Below are 19388 nucleotides of genomic sequence, written 5' to 3'. Positions count from 1 at the left end.
TAAATAAAGAAATTTCTCAGCAGCTTCAGGCTAACAACCCCAACGATTTGAGAGTGGAGGCGGTGCTTGCTTCTGCTCACGGTGGTACTCGAGAGAAAAAGCGTTCGTTCGCTCAAATTAATGTCGATGGAAACAATTTGGTTAAAAGATTAGAAAATGCGGTGTGATGCCATTAATGGTCAACACCATCCACCGACATCTGAAAATCATTGTGATGAGCAAGCCAACGAGAGGATGACCTGGTCGTCTGTTTCTTTCCCGGCTTTCCGAGGCAATGTCGCTGGCTTCATCGTGGTGTAAGTAGGGTGGTGCTAGCGTGAGTTGTAGCTCATTGGGTGTTGGGGCATCTCATTGGGTGTTGGGGCATCCTCAGTTGACTACTAAATAATCTCAGGCGTTGGAGTGTCTATCTAGTGGGAGCTGGAGAAGAATGATTTTCTAGATTCTAGGAAGTTGGATCTTTCTTTTCAATTGGAGTTGAAGATTAAATAATTATTAGAAAAGTGTTTGGTAGTTTTTGACCCGTAGGGCGTTTTCCACGTAAAATTTTTGTGCCTCTTTTGTTCTTTTATTCACTGTTGTTACTGCATAAACATTAATGATAATTGAAAATTAACTAATGCTATGAAAATATTTAAAAGTGCTAATTTCTAAGGAATACTTATTCACCCCACCCACCTGCCACACCCATTGTTGTTGTTGCCTTTTTTGAACAAGTGTAGTTTGCAATGAGTTTCAAGGTGACTATCAAAGATCCAAAGTACATTTTCTCGCTAAAAGTGGTTTATAGTCAAAGCTTGTTCGGAAATTCCCAAGGAAATGTTCTAGGAAATATTGAGGATATGTTATGAAAGCTTTCCTTTTGCACTATGAGAAAAAGATGAAGAAGAAGATAATTAAGACCGAGAATGATGATGCAATAACCTAGAAGAAATCCAAGTTGTAACAACTACATCAATAAGCACTCATAATAAAATTCAAAAAAAAAAAACTTTTAAAAGTCCCCATTCTATATTGGATATATATAGCATTTCAAAGTGTGAACAAATTTTGTTCTTTTTCAAAAATTTTAGCTTATACTACTTCAAAATTCAAATACGCTCTAGAGTTGCAATCGATAGATGTAAGAGTTAGACTGAAGGGTTGGCTCAATTGTTCTTTATGCTAAACATGCATATTTTGAGATTCTCCCTCAAAGTCAGAGAGGTTTGTTGACCCCATTGTCTAACATTTATACTCACCTGAATAGATCTTCACTTTCCACCGCCACCATGTTTTTAATCAGGTATAGATACTTCTTTGGAATTTTGTTTTTAATAATTTGTTGCCTTTTTTGAACAAATTTTGTTATTTCCTTGTAATATATTTCCTTTCCTCTTAGTTTGTTGTATGAAATTTTGGAAACCACCTGAAGGATGGAAAAGTGGAGTAGGATTTACTAGGGAGATGATTCAGACTCATTGCCCTGCACCTGCATCAAACATTCATGTGAGTGAATTTATAAGCCTTGAGTGCTTTGTTTTCTCAATCACATGCTTATTTGCATATGTTGTATGTACAAGTAGGAACAGGTGTAGCAAAGTTTCAATGTGTGTTCAATTGGAGATCTTGAGATGTGATCCACCACCAATGAATAAAGAAATGGAAAGCCATCTTGACGAGCTTGGATACACTAAAGAGATGTAGTTCCAATTTTTGTAGTAGGATTTTCTAAGGAGATGATTTAGACTCATTGCCCCGCACCTGCATCAAACATTCATGTGAGTGAATTTATAAGGATTAAGTACTTTGTTTTCTCAATCACATGCTTATTTGTGTATGTTGTATGTACAAATAGGTACATGTGTAGTAAAGTTGTCTCTTCTACCTATTTGTTCTTTCTTGTTACCAGACCAATAATACTGATATGATTTGGATTCCCACCTTTTACTACGATCAATATTTTTATCAAAGTGTTCGTACTTGTGATTTCAATATGAAGTTTATGTGGACAACATTAGGGTAAATCAGAATATATAATCTTTTGAACAATATACCTGATGATTTTGGTATATTGATGGATAATGTTATACAGGTTAGGTTGCTGACCCTCCAATTATGCAAGGTGGATATGCAGGAAACTCTTGTCATTTGGATTGGGGGATTCATAGTGGAGACCATTATTATAAAATATTTGATTAACTCAGCCAACTTATTTATTTGTTTAATATGCATTCAAACTTTTTTTTATTGATCTGCAGAAAAGGTGACCTGGTTTATAATCTTCTTCTATTTACATTTTAGGCACATGAAAAAAACTAGACTTCCAAATTTGGCAAAATCTCTACCAACATGAAAAAAATTAGGCCTTTAAATTTGGCCAAATCTCTACCAAGAGGAAAAAAACTAGGCTTCTAAATTTGGCAAAATCTTTGCCAATCTCATTGGCATGGACTTGATGCTTCGTAACTCATCTTGTTTTTATGTTGGAGAGTAAGCATAGAGTGTAGCACAAAACCCTAATGCCATACATAGAGGATTTATTCCAAAGGGAAATAGAAAATAGGCTGAGGTTTTCTTCATTTTTACTAAAGATGTAAATGCCATTTTATCAAGTGCATAATCAATCATGTTGGGATCTTTTGTTTCCTCTAATCTTTGAGTACATGTGGACACATGTTCAAATTAGTAGATTTCGTTGTTAACACATATTTCATTAAATCTAGAATTTCAAAGTAACAAAAAAACCCAATTCTAGTGATGTCCTTGTAATAAAACTTTTCCAATTTTAATGAAATATGTGTTTGCTGGTTATTTTTTTATTATCATATTTATTTTTCCCACTTTAATCATATTCTCTATGGATCTTTTTGTTATCCTCCTAGATCTATTTTATAAAGGTGGAGGGGGGATGAAGTGTATGCTTGTACTGTGTAGTTCTTTTTTTTTTTGAGGTTCTTGTCTTCACACCGATTTGCTAGTTGAAGTACTTGTGGGAGGACAGAGTTATCTTTGAGAGGTAGAGAGTACTTTCCTTGTATCCATGCAATTTCATCTTGGATACTCATGCTTAGTGTGGATTTGTAAGTTTTTGAATTCCCCTTGGATATTTTGTTGGTGTAACAGATATTAGCCAAACTTTATGCTTGCAATTTTAACATCTATTTAGTGGTTACATTTCTAATCATTGTTATTGATCGTTGTATTTTGATATCTTGAATTAATTAATAACGAGCACTCTCAATTAGTTTTCTAGACCCCATATCTGGTAGGATTCAAGCATGTAGCTCATTATTCATAATTGAATCATATATATTCATTGTTTTTAACATTTTGGCATGAAAATCAGTTTTATAGAGGCATATTTTTATGCTATCACAACAAACTTACATGATTCACAAACTCAGAAATCAATCTATGGTGTAATTGCAGATTTTAGGTTTGATAATTATAGGTCATTTATAGGTTATAAATGTCTTCAAAGTTTCACTTCTAATTGAGTATTCAACTGAACATATTGAGTATCATATACGTAACTATTTTTCTCTGCACCCACTTTTCATAACTTCCATGACAATCAAGTAGGGGCCTGCAACTTCAAAGCTATTTTGCTTGTTTAGTAAAATATTTGCGAAGACTTTACATAGTTTTATAATTTATTGAAAGTTGTAGAATTTACAATTTATAAAGTTTTAAAGTCTAATTCCTTAAAGGGTGCTATCTTAATAGAAGAGCACCTGCTTTACAAGTAGGAGGTTGGTGGTTCGATTCCATCATACCCTGATATTGATATGGAATGGCGACGATCAATTTTTGTTGGAGGCTCTTTTGAGCATCACCAATGAGCTTATGGTGACGTTTTTCGACCCTCACCAAAATATGAAATGGTGATGGTCAATGGACGTCGCCATATATATGTATCAATAGTGATGGTTATCAAAGGTACATCACCATAAATCATTGTTGTTCATATGAAATGGTGACAGTCACTATCTGCCATTATAATCATTATTCGTGACAAAACTTGAATGTCACCACAACACCACACTTTTGGCGATGTGGCCTTTGGTGACCTTCAATTTTTTGTGACAATGGATCTTTTGACCGTCACCAATGAGCTTATGGTGACATTTTTTGACCCTCACCAAAATATGAAATGGTGATGGTCAACGACACTGACGGCCATGAAATTTCCATCACAATAAATCGTTGTTGTTCATATGAAAAGCTGACGGTCACTATCCATCATTATAATCATTATTTTTTACGGACCTTGAGTTTCACCACAACACTTATAACTTTATTGATGCCACCTTTGGTGGCATTAAAGTTTTTGGTCAGAGAGGCTAAGGTTCATCACCATTGTTCATACGAAATGGTGATGGTTACTATCCATCATTATAAATCATTATTGGTGACGAACCTTGAATGTCACCACAACACCTATACTTTTGGCGATGCCACCTTTGGTGACGTTCATTTTTTGGTGGCAAAGACTCTTTTCACCATCACCAATGAGCTTATGGTGACATTTTTTGACCCTCACCAATGTCCTTTTTTTCTTTTAATGAGAACTTGGAACTAGCTACAAAACAAGAATTTGAACAGGGGTCTTTGGTGAACTCTGAACAGGTCATTGAATTGGATGATGAACAAGTGTTTGAGGAATTCCTTGGATAGGTTTTTGGACAATTATATGAGGAATCCCCTGAACAGGTTGCTGGACAAGTACGGAAATACCCGGAATAGGTATTTGAGGAATAGTTTGTCTAGTGGGCTGAACAGGTTGATAAAGTGTCACTTGTGGAGCAACTGGACCATAATGTTGAGTAAAAGTAGGATTCCAAATAGTGTTCATCTTGGGATAAGGAGTACCAAGTAAAGGTTGATTTACAGCAGGTTGACCTAGGCCGGGTTGAGGTATCTGACCATACGTTCTAGTAAAATGTTGACCGCCAGCAATAAGTTGTCCTTCAGGTGGAGGATAAGGTGGTTAAACCCCCAGGCTAATAATAAACACCAGTGGGGGTTACTTGAGGGTTACTTGAATTACTAGAAACCATGTAAATTTGTTGATCTGATGTCGTAAGCACTTCCAACATGGAAGTGATGCTCTGAATAATAGATGTAGATAAACCAGATGACCAAGTACAAGGTTGGGGATAAGAAGAAGCTCCTTAAAAGGTCCCAGTAAGTGACTGGTATTTAGGAGGAACTAATGGACCATCACAAAATAATGATTCCGGAGAGCTAGTAAACATAAATGAATCAATAGGTTCACTCCCAATAGGAATTTCTGACATAGTTCGTTCTAGTGAATAAAAAGGAATGTGTGGCAGTGACAAATTCTGACCTAAAAAACTCAAAGTGGTAGAATACCAAGGGTCAAGTCGAAAAGGAGGGAGAGGAACTCTTTGGTCTAAATTTTCACTACCAGTAAATGGAGAATGAGGTGTTTATATCTCTTTGGTAACGTCTTCAATGATAATTAACCGAGGAGGTAATTCAATCGTAACTATCAGCTTCCTTCCAAGTGAAGGTGGCTCAGGAGTAGGAGCTAAAACAACCGAAGGTGATTCAGGTTGAGAAACTTCAGACTCATGATGTTCTACGTCTGGTTCAGTTAATTCAGTATATGAAACTTCACCAGTGTCAGATTCTATGTGAACTACTTCGATAATCTCTAGACCAGAGTAAGCTAAGCTTGATTCTGCTTCTTGCATTGGATTCACTTCAATTGCTACTATCTCAGATTGTAAAATTGTTAATGTTTCAGGTTCTTTTGAGGCTTTTGATCTTGTCGACTTTGACCTTTCAGCTTTTATCTTTTCCAATGGACTAGGTGTGTATTCAGTAGGTTTACCTTGCATTCTACATGACTGCCTTGGTGATTAAGCCAAGATGAAAATTTATCAGAAAATCAAACAATAGTCACAATCCAATCCTAAGGTCTCTAAAAATCTAAGGATTCAAACCATGCAAACAAGATTTTTACAACGAAATCACTAGTTGGTAATAAAATCCAACATCACAAAAATCAAAGTGAGAAGTGGTTGTAGATAGAGTGAGTGGAACTAATTACATTGACAACCTGCTTAATAAAACAATATGGTGCAAGTAACTTCACTTATGCCATCTTAAGCGAAGATTACCCTCCAAAAAGTCCAAGTGAGTCTAGTCAACGTCTGTTCTAGGTACAACAAGACCTTCCCTCTGTGTTCACCTCAGGTAATACCCCTAGGATTATGGTCACTAAAGTTACCAACTAATCCTGGGGAGGATAGTCACAGATCAGACGTACACACAATGGCAAAGTAACAAATCTCAATCCCCTTGAAAGCTCCTCAACATGGTTAATTGAAACTTTACTTTCAAGTGACCCCAAGTATCTTTAGACACCATTGTAATACGTGTAAATCACTGTACCATAGCCAATGAAGTAGGTATGATCAATTAACCATGTCTGATATGATCTCATGCTTGATTCCTTTGTAAGGGGAGCTTCCCAGAGAAAAAATGAAATAATTGATTTATCTCCTTATCGCAAGATTCTAGTATTTTTCGGAAGCTTTGGAAAGTTTACTCACTTCCTTATTCCAAATCCCTACAACTTAATCTACTGTAGGTGGAAAAGAGCCCTAAGAATAAAACTTTCTAGACTGATTTTAATAGTTGTTATTTACACAAAGGTAGTGGATGTGAAACTTGATGAAATTATGATTTTATGCAATCCTAATGCAATCGAAAATGATGATATAATATTTTGTTACAATGAAAGTCTATCTAGAGCAAGGAAAGAGTCTTTCACTTTTTTCTACTGAAATGTAAAAAAAAACTCTAAACCCCACTATGACCATTTTCCTAAAATGTAAATATCCAATTTCAAATCCTCTGAATATTGAAAACAATTTCAAATTTTCACTTTGCCTAATAACACAAGTAAATAAGAAATCTCTCTTTTCATACAATCACTCAGAAATTCAAAAAATGCAACAAGAAGCCAATAATAACTAAAAATGATTTTTCTTTAGTGGGATGTTATGAATTCACTTGGCGCAAAAGTATGCTAAATGAAAACTTTAGTAGCAGAAAGAACAATAATTTTCATTTTGAAACTAACACAAGAAGTATTTTTCACAAATAATACATAATATTGCAAATCATTGATTTTGACACACAAATCAAACTTTCGTAAAAGAGAAAACCAGACTCAAAATCTGATGTAACCAATAGAAGAAAGATAGAAAATTAAGAAGACAAGACTAACAGACCTCTCTTTTGATAAATCGACCATTAACCCGATAAGAACTTACCCTTATTTGAAAAGAGAAGATAATCACATGAAAAAATATTCATAACACTTAGCCAAACTGAAAATCACTCGCAAGAGGTTCAAAGAAGTGCAAAACAATAAGAAAAAACAAAAAGTTTGGATTCAAAGAGGATATAACTGAGTTTTTCAAAAGTTTGAGGCATGTGCACAGGCTCGGAGTAAACTAGTGAAAATATGCTCTATTTCTAAAAGGAAAATGCACAAAAGTAAAAGTGCGCACAATGGGGAAAAAAATCAAATCCAACGCACAATCCAAATTTCTAAAATTTCCAAACACTCTAAGGAGGCTTGTGCAGCAGGTTGAAAAGGTCAAATAAGGAAAACTAATGGATATTGAAATGATTCCCCAGCGGAGTCGCCAATTTCTTATGTGGACTTATCCCTCTTGCGAACAAGAGCGATCTCCCTAGACTTCAAATAACCCTAGTAACAAACAAACAAGAACCGTTACCTTTCTCTAGACTCTGATTGTATGAAAGGAAATAGAATGATAGAGGCCTCTTACCGATTTAACGAAATTATTGATGAATTCCCTCAAAGATTTCGACCATTCACTCGTCAATACTCTAGATGTCCTATAGTTGCCCCTGATAGCTTCTCTATACTATTTTGAAAGAGATCTGCAAAGACAAAGACAAACAAGATATCAAAGCATGCAACATATAACCAAAGAGACAAATGGACTAATTAACCAATTATATATCATAAACTGATCAATATGTAACCAAAAGTCCATGTAGGTGATCAAGGAATCCTACAAATTAAATCAATGAAGATGTAATTGAGAAATAAAAATTGCTTTTATATTCATAAAACTGTAGAAAAGCCTTACAACCATATAGCCTTGATGTTGCAGGTCCATTCTATAATCTCTAACCCTCTCGCTTGCAAGAAAATCCCTCCAACCTAATCTCAATAGCATACCCTACTTCCAACAATCCTCTCCCAATTCTCATACCTATAAGAGATTTATAGGCCAAGAATGGGAAGTTTTGGATCCATTCTCCAAGGGATCAGATCCATTATTAGTGGTATAGAGGTTCCACAAAGGAAGGGGAGATACTCCATGATGGGAGGGATAAATATTGAATAGGCACCTATTTGAAGCTTGTTGGATGGGTAGATGCTATCAACAATACTTCTAGACTTCACTTTTTATTTTTACATACTTTAAGTCATCTTTGCAGGTCAAAGTGGAAGATAGTGCGTACTTATGCGCAACTATTAATGGTCTTCTTTGCGTATGCACATAAATCAATTAGGGAACTACGCAGGTAGCCAAAATCAAGTTTTTGTACTATGGATACAAGAATTCCACTTTCTTTGTGATGATTTAGATTCAAACTTTGCACGGGAATGCTCCAAGAGACATTTGTGGATAGCAAGAGATCCAAACTGATGGTCATTTTCCTAATCCTACAAAATGACGTGTAACACTCCTTGGTTGGCTCCTTGACCTATAAATTCTTAATGACCATTATCCTTTGCACACACCTTCTTATTTTATTCGTAGTTGTCCTACTGCTATTGTGTGATGTCCACCTTCGTCGTGCCCCAATCCTTGTGTCAAACCTCTGCAACGCTTCTGCTTCTTGTTCCAGCCCTCTGTTTCACACTACCTTACCCTTTTCGCGCTCCCTACTCCTACTGCACGGTCCTGCGTATACCAAAAAAATTCCAAAATTTTTCTACATCCCGACAAGACTCATCTAACCCCGTAACCCCCGACGCCCCCCCTCCCCCCGATCAAGGTTACCCTCTCAAAGACCATGCAACACCCATTGAGGTGTCTACTTCAGTATGATCAACAATGGTTTCTTTGTGGCTTACAACACTTCCATCCTTTTTTGATGAAGTCTCTTTTAGTGCTTATATACTTTTAGTGGATAACGACAACCTAGTTACCATTTTTTTTTGTATACTTCATGTTCGGATGACTTTATTCGTACTTTTATCTATTACACCATGTATGTAATTTTTTGAACTCGCACTCTACATTTCTGTCGTTCCACAACATAAATAGTTTTGACTATATTGTTATATGTTTTTCCTAATTAACAATAAAATCTACTTAACTTAAAAAAATATGTAAATGGTTCGATATAAAAAAACTCATCAACATAACATTCCACTTTGCAATAGCTTTATTTTATTTAAAAATAAATACTTGAATTTCATTAATATTTCATAATTGTAAAGGAATTGAAAATATAGATGACCTTATAGGTTAATGGTGCATAATTATAAACCAACTTATTGCATAATTATAAAGGAATTGAAAAGGTAAGTTAATACGTTAATGTTGCATGATTATAAACGAAATTAATGGCAATTTTACCTTGTTAAAGAAATCACCAAATCAATCTATATTGGATAACAAATTTCGTTAAATTCCCGTAAAATGTTATTATCTTGCAACTTATAATACGGAATTTGATATTTTTGTGATTAATATAGGAATCTCATCAACATAGAACATAGCATTGAGCTTTGCTCACGATAACTCTATTTTATTGAAAAATATATACTTGCATTTCCTTAATATTGCATAATTATAAACGAATTGAAAAGGTAGATGGACATATACGTTAATGTTGCATGATTATAAACGAAATTAAAATGTCGGTGGAGTTGTAGTTCATGACAACTTTACTTTATTAAACAAATCACCAAATTAATCTATATTAAATAGTAAATTTTGTTAGATTCCTATGGAATTTATAATTTATAAGAGTAAGGTACATGAAATCTATTTCTACGCATAAAAATATTATTATCTTGCAGCTTGTAACATGGAATTTGATTTTTTTTATTGATATAGGAAGCTCATTAACATAGCATTGCTCTTTGTTCCTGATAACTTTATTCTAGTGAAAAATATAAACTTGGATTTTCTTAATATATGAATCAATTGAATTGAAAAGGTAAATGGATTTATATGTTAATGTTGGACACTTATTAGTCTCTGCTTGGGACTTTTAGTGATCGATTGTGGGTTGACCACGTATTAATCTCTTGTTTGACCAAAAAATATCGTTGTGCATCACAACTTTAACCAAAGTTTTCATAGTAGAAAATAATATAAAATTTATTATGTAATTTTTGATTGGACAATAAAGCTGGGGGTCTTATTGCCGGCTTCGCAGATTTCAAGACATTATGTTCGCCGTAAAAATAAGATATCCAAAGTTTTCGGAGATGAAAAGTTTTTGTTATCCAAAGTTTCCTCATATTGCCGAGCTTTTCCAAAACAACCTTTTCGAAATATGAGAGGTTAAAAATATTAGACAAACAGTAATGTATATTTGTGATAAATAAGATTTTTTCGAAAAACATTAAAAGATATATATATATATATATATATATATATGAAAATAAAAATTAGTCATCTAACTTTAATATTATAAAAATGTAAAAAGTTAAAAAAAATAATAATCTAACCTTATCATAGTTATCAATGTAAAAAGCTAAAAACTAACCTAAGCTTATCATAATTACATCACCGCATCCTAAACATTTCCAATTTCTCACCCAAAAAAATTATAATAAAATTAGCTCTAATAACTTTTTCAGTTATCGAAACTCATTTTTCCAATTATAACTCATAAAATCCTACATTTCAAATTTTTTTCACAAATATATCTCATAAAAACTATTTTTTTTGGGGTGTATGTTTCCACTAATTTTCTGCTATTAATTTTTTGTTATTTCCTGTTACTTTTTGTCTTTTTTTTACTGTTACCAAATTATTAGTAAGAACTCATATTTTACCGAAATATTTGACATTACTTTTTAGAATAAAATAAAACAAAAGTCACTAAACACTATTTAAATGATTCTAAAATTTTCTGAAATCTAATTAAATATAAATTACTTGATAAGAAAAACATATATATATAACAAATAATCAGGAAAATAAAAATTAGTCATCTAACTTTAATATTACTTTAATATTATAAAAATGTAAAAAGTTAAAAATAATAATAATCTAATCTTATCATAGTTATCAATGTAAAAAGCTAAAAACTAACCTAACATTTCCAATTTCTCACCCAAAAAAATTATAATAAAATTAGCTCTAATTACTTTTTCAGTTATCCGAAACTCATTTTTCCAATTATATCTCATAAAATCCTACACTTCAAATTTTTTTAACAAATATATCTCATAAGAACTATTTTTTTTTGGGGTGTATATTTCCACTAATTTTCTGCTATTAATTTTTTGTTATTTTTTTGTTACCTTTTGTTTTTTTTACTGTTACCAAATGATTAGTAAGAACTCATATTTTACCGAAATATTTGACATTACTTTTTAGAATAAAATAAAACAAAAGTCACTAAACACTATTTAAATGATTCTAAAATTTTCTGAAATCTAATTAAATATAAATTACTTGATAAGAAAAACATAATAATAGGATGTTTATTGAAAAAGTTTTTGGTATATCAAAATTTATTTCTCCAGGCATGCAGTGTCGTGCATCCTGCAAGTGCCATCTGTTTGCATATTTAGAGGCATCTACTGTGGTCTACAAATGCCTTGTACGGAGTTCGGAGTAAGTTCAGAACAGAGAGTGTCGAGCAGCGAGTTCAGAGCAGAGAGTGTGGAGCAGCTAGTTTGAGGAGCAGAGGAGCAGAGAGCTTCAGAGGTTCACCTTTACAACTTGTAAGTTCCATTTTACAATGACTTAATATTACTTTCCACGATTACAGTAGTTCCACCATTACAGTAGTTGTTTTTGTTCATGCCATTTCTTCGTCCAGTCGAAGTTCAGCCACTCGTCTTCCATAGTTAGTTCCTTAAGTTGAATATATTAGTTCCATTTCCATTTTAATTTTGGGATTTGTAGATGGTGTTTAAGGGCTTTTTTAATTGCGAAAAACTCTATTTGTTAGGATCATCCATAACTCACATTCACGGAATGTACAACAATACAACAGTAGGCTCTTACAGTGACTTATATATTGTGTTTCGTACCTTTATTAGAACATCTTTTTATCATAGAACCCAACACAAGAGAAGGAGGGGTCACAAGTTGAGATCTTCCCTATGATATGTTGTTTTGCAGGTTCTTTGTAGTGGTGAATGCAATTGCCTGTGGGTACACACTGTTTTCATTCATCTTCTCCGTAATCGGCAAATTTTCCTCCTCTACACTGTCAGCCTTTCTTCTCTTTGTCACCGATTTGGTAATGCCTTTTTCTTCTTCTTTGCTATGAAGGTGTGAAAGTTGTCTTATAAATGTTGTTCAAATTTCGAATCGAATTTCATAATTGTGTGCAGGTGATGGTGGCGCTGGTATCAGCAGGGGTCTCTGCATCGGCTGCCATTGCTTACGTCGAGTACAAAGGAAATTCTCATACTCATTGGGGAAAACTCTGCGATATATATGATCGCTTCTGCCACTCCATTAAAATTCAATATGCTGTAAGATATATCCGAAGGGTTGTTATACATGAATATCAAGCGGGAGACGGCAGCAAAATAGGCAACCAGAAGCAAAGTAGAAATAATAAGGGTGATAATTGAGAAGCTCATTCTCTCCAACCCAATCTAACAGACAAAAGATAAACAAAGAAGTGAGTTTATGAGCGAAAATGGAGATTCATTTCTATATATCTGCTTAAATAATTTGTTATAAAAGGTTGTTGATTCAGGATCTGTTAGATTTTTTTTTTAATTATTTGAATATTCATAGTGGTATTTGAAACGTGGACAACGTTAGCAAACGTGATGTCAGAGCACTAGTGTTTTAGAATATGAGCACTAGTGTTTTAGAATATAAAATCGCATGGTGTGTTTTAGAATATAAATTCGTGTGTAGCGCATGAAGCTTTCTCAGTGTTTTAGAATATAAATTCGTGTGTAGCGCATGAAGCTTTCTCATCAAATAGCTAATGACTTTCGTTAGCAAACGATGGTTCTGCTTGGCGCAACATTTGTTTATTTGTTTTAATTCTTTTATTATAAATTATGACGAGTATATAAATTTAGTTGTTAAATAAAGTTAAGAAAATTACTTTTTTTTAATTAATATTATTAATTATAAAATTAATAGTTAGATATCTACATTTAAAGGAACTTGTTAGAAATTTTTTAATAGTGGAGATTATTCATCATTTTATTATATTTATTTTATAAATAAAATTATTTAAAATATTATTCGTAAATATTATATTTTATTAATATTATTTTTAATTTATAAATAAGCTTGCTTAAAATATTATGAGTCAATATCATACTTTATTAATATTAGGTGAGAAAAAATACTTTATTAATATTAGGTGAGAAAAAATTATGATTCATTTCACATTTAATATATTGTAGATAAATGTCCTAACATATGACTAATATTAGCAAGGAACTAATATTTCCATATTTATGGTTCTTATGCCGCATTTTACTATTTATAGTTCCCTATCTCTTTATTACTATTTAAAATTTTCCTATATTTTTCCTATATTATGATTTATTTTGTTTAACATAATTATTATAAATATACTCTTAACATTTTCTTTTTCTTTTTACATAAATCATATTTTATAACAATTTCTTAATTCTTTATCTTTATTCGTTTTTTGCAATATTATAAATTTATTTAATATATTTAAAATTATTAAATACACTCTTAACTACTTTATAAATATATAATATCTTTATAGCAATTCTTAACCCTATCCTTTATAAATCTATTAAAATTTTGCTATTATAATTAGTTTATTTAATATAATGAAAACCTCTAACAACTACTTTATATTAAATATGCTAATTCTTATTTTTTAGAGTTTTTTTTAATTAATTATATTATTTTTTTAATTAAATTGAAAAGTAAAAAACTTTTAAATTACTAAAATATTTTATCAATATTTTGTAAAATTCAACTCTTTATTATTTATCTATAATTATAATTATTGATAATTAATTAAAATTTAAAAAATTATATTTTAATTTTTTATGCATGCAGCACTTTTTCTATTAAGAGGAGCTGGTATAAAATGTCATTAGAGCTCAAGACACAATTTAGCATATAAAGATCAATAGTTAGAAGGAAATACATAAATATGTAAATTTTGTTAATAGAATATAATTCAGGTTTATCTTTAGCATTTGGTCTATTTCATTTGTATTATTTAAAATGGTATCCGAATAATCAAATTAAAATTTGTTTTGTGACCTCTATGCAAATACTTCCTTCCTTGTTTGTCACGCTGCAGACGTACACTAGACCACCTCTAAATTTGTGAGATTCTACACCCAGCATTCTCACAAGATGCATTGATTCTGAGATACTCAGTGAACGTTTTAGTTTTCAGTGCAAAATGTTATTCTAGGCAACTACACTTTGGCCAACCAGAAACTCGAACCATGCTATTGTTCAGTGTACACAAATGCCTTCTCCTCTGCCCCACGCTCCTATTCCGACTACTCTCTCCATTGGTTTTTCTACAACTTGCATTCGGCCTGAAACATTACGTTGAGGAGCTTTCTCTCTTGTGCATAAGGGACTAGGAATTTTATGCGTTAGAAATAAGAATATAAATTCTGCATTGAATTTCATCGCTTCCTCCAAAAATTTTGTGACTTTACTCAGCCCATTGATGGCAAAAATTCCTACTAGATTTGCTCAGCATCCTTTCGTCCATGCCATATTGGCAGGTGCGACAGTTAGTTGGGTGTACCTATGGTGAAAATATTGAAATACCTCAATAACTCTCTTGTTATTTTGCGTTTTCAACTAGTGTAAGTTGTTTAATGGTCGAAAGTTCTTTTCACGAAATTCCATTCCATTTATGTGCTGGATTGGCAGATCAACCAGCTAAACAAACTGGCGATAGAGGAGGTTGATGACCCGTCTATACACCTTCACCGCCTGAATTTTTGCCCGTAGTTAACCAAAGTCACGTCATTTTATCTAATTTCTGCTTGACTCCTGCCATCACTGCGTGATTACTTCGCTTCCAAGTTCGAGTCACGACTTGTTTGGGAACAATTGCAACCGCTTTGTCTCAGTCAATTTCAACCATATGCAGTGCTTATTTTGGTGGAGCCTAGCCTTTAAATGGTTACATTGTGTGGCTTTGACCTTTTCCATGTTGTAATGGTAGATTTGGTAATGGTATCATTCACAATATATATATAGAGATAGATTGGAGGGATACATACCATTATAATCTATTATTAATCTGTACTGTGGTCAAATATCGTTGAACGTTGGTTCTGAAATTTGGTTTAGAACATTGCTTCCTAACGCTAGTAAGGAAAACATTGGCACTATATTAGTGAATGAAGCATTGGTATGTACATTGAACCCGCTGTATTGTGTATTGAATAATGTTGGTTATGAATGCATTGAACATGATTCAGTGGAGCGTTGAGCCCTACCATTGAGCGCTGAATCCTAAATGCGTTGAAGTATGTGTGTTAAAGTCCTGTAGTCCAAAATTTGCCCCTAGACTCTGTCGATTGGAAAGTCTGTTGTTAATACCTTCAAGAGGAAACAACCTTCCCTTTAGTTGTTCATATATGTGCAATGGTTCACCGTGAGTGGAGTGTTGAACTTTTGGAGGTGCCTTAAACTCTGTTGAAAATTGTGCCTTATATGTTGCGTTGAGTATTGTATGTATGTTGGTGCCTTCTGTGTGTGTTATATGTGCGTTGAATTTCCTTATACGCATTGAATTGGCTTATGCGTTCGGATCATAAAATTTTTACAGTGTTGTTTACACCAAATTCTAGTATCTTTATATATGTGTGTCAGTGAGTTTATATACACAGGTGTTGATATAGCGTTGAAGTCGTGGCTCCATTCAAATTTATTGAAGCAATATAAATGGTATGTAAAACATTTTGAATGAAGTGATGGTGTACGTCGTTGAAGTCGTGGCTCCATTCAAATTTATTGAAGCAATATAAATGGTATGTAAAACATATTGAAGGAAGTGATGGTGTACGTTGTCCATGTATACACAAAAGTAGAGACGTCATATGATGAGATATTTTTAGAATTTGACTTATAAAATGCCATATCCTCACCTGCTGGCCAAAATATAGCCTACAAATTCGACATTGTGGAACGGATCATATTGACAGGTTATAACATTGCCATTTGAAGTTCAAACCACCTATGTTTGTTACAAATCAAAGTTTGCACGGGTGACTACATTCATTGTGCGGTGGGCTTGTCATAGCCTTGGAATCTTCTCTTTCTTTTTTTTAATGTGTTGAGATTACAAGTGGGTATTTTTTCCTTCATCATTTTGTTATTTCTTGAGCTTAAAAAAAATTGCTAAAAATTGCTAGACTTGATGATGATGATGCATTAGAAGTGTTGAATATTTTAATTCATTTCACTGTTAGGAAATGGTAGAAATAAGAAAAAACACTCTTTTTGACATTAAAACCTTTCTACAAAATGTACAAGAAAAGATTGATTTTTTGTAGCTTGATTCACAGCGACAACGAGATGAGATTCAATAGAGGAGTTGTCATTCTAAACTGTTTTCTGTTCAGAACAATCTTTTGTTGGAGATTGAGATAAACACCCATCAACAACAAGAATATGAAGTTGAGGTTGATTCAATGCCCAGTTCTAAATTAGATTTGTATGCAGATGTAGAAGTTCAATCTACACTTCCGAAGTCTATCATCAGACCTTGGGAAGAGCTTGTCAGCAACAAGCACATAACAAGTCTTGGATATGATAAGGAGACATATTTTCATATTCCAGACTACTCAAATCCCATCGAATTTAAGAGTGTTGGATTTCTTCACGACAATTCCTCACCTATTTCTGCCCTTCCTCCACATTCACAGCAGATTATGAAATGAAAACATTGTGACAAAGTTGGCCATGTGAAACATCACCCTTTTAATCATCACCTGTGAAAACATTGTGGTCAACACACTCATTCTTCAAGCATATGCTTCAAAAACAAGCCTCCTGCAAGAACAAAGATTCACCTTGGATGGATTGCTTCTTGGCAATGAGCTTCAACAACTAAGAAGATATTTAAAGCATACCACAAAATTTGTTCACGAATATTAAGAGGTCTTGTAGTTGGTATTTCTTCATCTTCTCACCTTATATTCGACATGGGGCGAGGGATTTGATAATCATATACAATCTTCAAAGCCATATCAAGCGAGCCTTACCCACAACCTCAACTAGCTACCTAAGCCTACAGCTAGAGACAACCATACCCAAATTCAAAGTTGTAGCTATAGACACAGAAGTCTCTAAGCATGCCTTCAGTTAGTGACCTTCCTTAAGCCACCACAGGTTGAAGAGCTCTCTTTTCTAAGTTGATGGTCTCCCTCTTCAAAGGATTAAGGAGCACTTCCTCTAGCAGAAGACTTCAACTTCTTGCCAGATGTGGAAGAGTTTTTGGAATTGCACTAAGCATTCCAGTGTTGGTGGTCATCTTTAAACCACTACCGGTTGACACCTTGAGTTCTCCCACCTTATACCTTCATTTCAGAGAGCTCATTCAACCTTTTTCTCCCATGCATTTTTGCACATTTTGTATTACAACTCTCTTCTTGGACTCTTATATACCCTTTCAGATGAAGGGGTGAAATGTTGGACACCTAATCTACTAAAAGTTAGTGTGGAATGTGAATAGTCACCCAAATCCAAAAACCCACTTGCTATATGAAACCAAAAATCACAATATATATATATAAGTAATTCACATTTATCTTTTATGTCTGATAAACCTAATTATAAAAATATATACTTACGTTTACTTAATATTACATAATTATAATCGAATTGAAAAGGTAGGTGGTTTTATACGTTAATGTTGCCCGATTATAAACAAAATTGAACTTTGAGCGGAGATGATAACACCTTTACCTTATTAAGAAATCACCATATCACATAACAAATTTCGTTAGATTTAGGATTTATAATTTATAAGAGTAAAATACGTTAAATCTATGTCTATGCATAAAAATGTTATAATCTTGCAACTTATAATATGGAATTTGATATTTTTTTATTAGTAGGTGAAGCTCATCAACACAGCATTGCGCTTTGTTCACGGTAACTCTATTTTATTGAAAAATATATACTTGGATTTCCTTGATAGTGCATAATAATAAACGAATTTAAAAATTAGGTGGACTTACCCGTTAATGTTACATAATTATTACAATGTGGGTGCAGTTGTAGTTGATGACAACTTTACCTTATTAAACTTTACCTTTTAAAGAAATCATTAAATCAATCCATATAACATAACAAATATAGTTACAGAGATTTTCATGGAATTTGTATATTGATTATAGATTAGCTAAATACGGTTGGACATGTAGACATAATCCCAACGTACATGAAGTGCATTACTGACTAGGTCACAACCCCTCTTAAGTCAAGAGATATTTTTTTTTATATATAAAAAATTATTGAATAATCTTTCTACAGAAAAAGAATGAATGGATACCTATTTAATAATTAATGTACACAATAAAAGCGTAAATAAATTTGACAAAAATAAATATTTATGTACCATATGAATGGTGCTAAATAAAGAAATTGCTTAGTAGCTTTCAAGTTACCAAAGCCAACGATGTGAGAGTGGAAGCTTCTCTGCAAGCTTTGCTTGCTTCTGCTGCCTATAAGCTTCGCTTGTCAGGGTGTACTCTGCCAGAAAACGCGTCCGTTCGCTCAATTTAAAGTCGACCAAAACGATTTGGTTAAAAAATGTCCCGTGATGACATTAATAGTAAATGACATCCACCGATATTTTAAAATCATTGTGATGGCAAGCCAACGAGAGGTTGATATGGTCGTCAGAATCTTTCGCTGCTTTCCACGTTGTCGCCGGCTTCATCGTGCTGTAAGGAGCCACTATGTTGATTCTGTACCAAAAAATTTCATTTCATTCGAAAATACACACTCTACTCAGTCATCTAAACTTACACTGAAAATAATTACCAATAAATGATTTAAATATTGGAATTGCTATTCAATCTTTTGAATATACATAATTTTTTTAGATGATCTAGAGTTGCTTTACCTCTCCTTTCGCTTTTGGAGGAAGCGTTACACAGATAATTTCGGAACAATCTG

At 33.1% G+C, this 19388-nt stretch overlaps 1 pseudogene; it reads left to right on the top strand.

Annotated features, from left to right (window-relative positions):
- The first annotated feature begins 234 nt into the window (after positions 1-234).
- On the top strand, positions 235-12844 carry LOC149203103 (CASP-like protein 1U1 pseudogene; annotated as a pseudogene).
- Positions 12845-19388: the final 6544 nt, after the last annotated feature.

Source organism: Pinus tabuliformis, chromosome 2_1 (genome assembly GCF_031772625.1).
Source record: "Pinus tabuliformis cultivar Carrire ecotype Pingquan chromosome 2_1, CPIR1, whole genome shotgun sequence".
Taxonomy (NCBI): domain Eukaryota; kingdom Viridiplantae; phylum Streptophyta; class Pinopsida; order Pinales; family Pinaceae; genus Pinus; species Pinus tabuliformis.
Note: the sequence above shows the minus strand (reverse complement) of the source record. Positions and strands in the feature narration are given on the sequence as shown.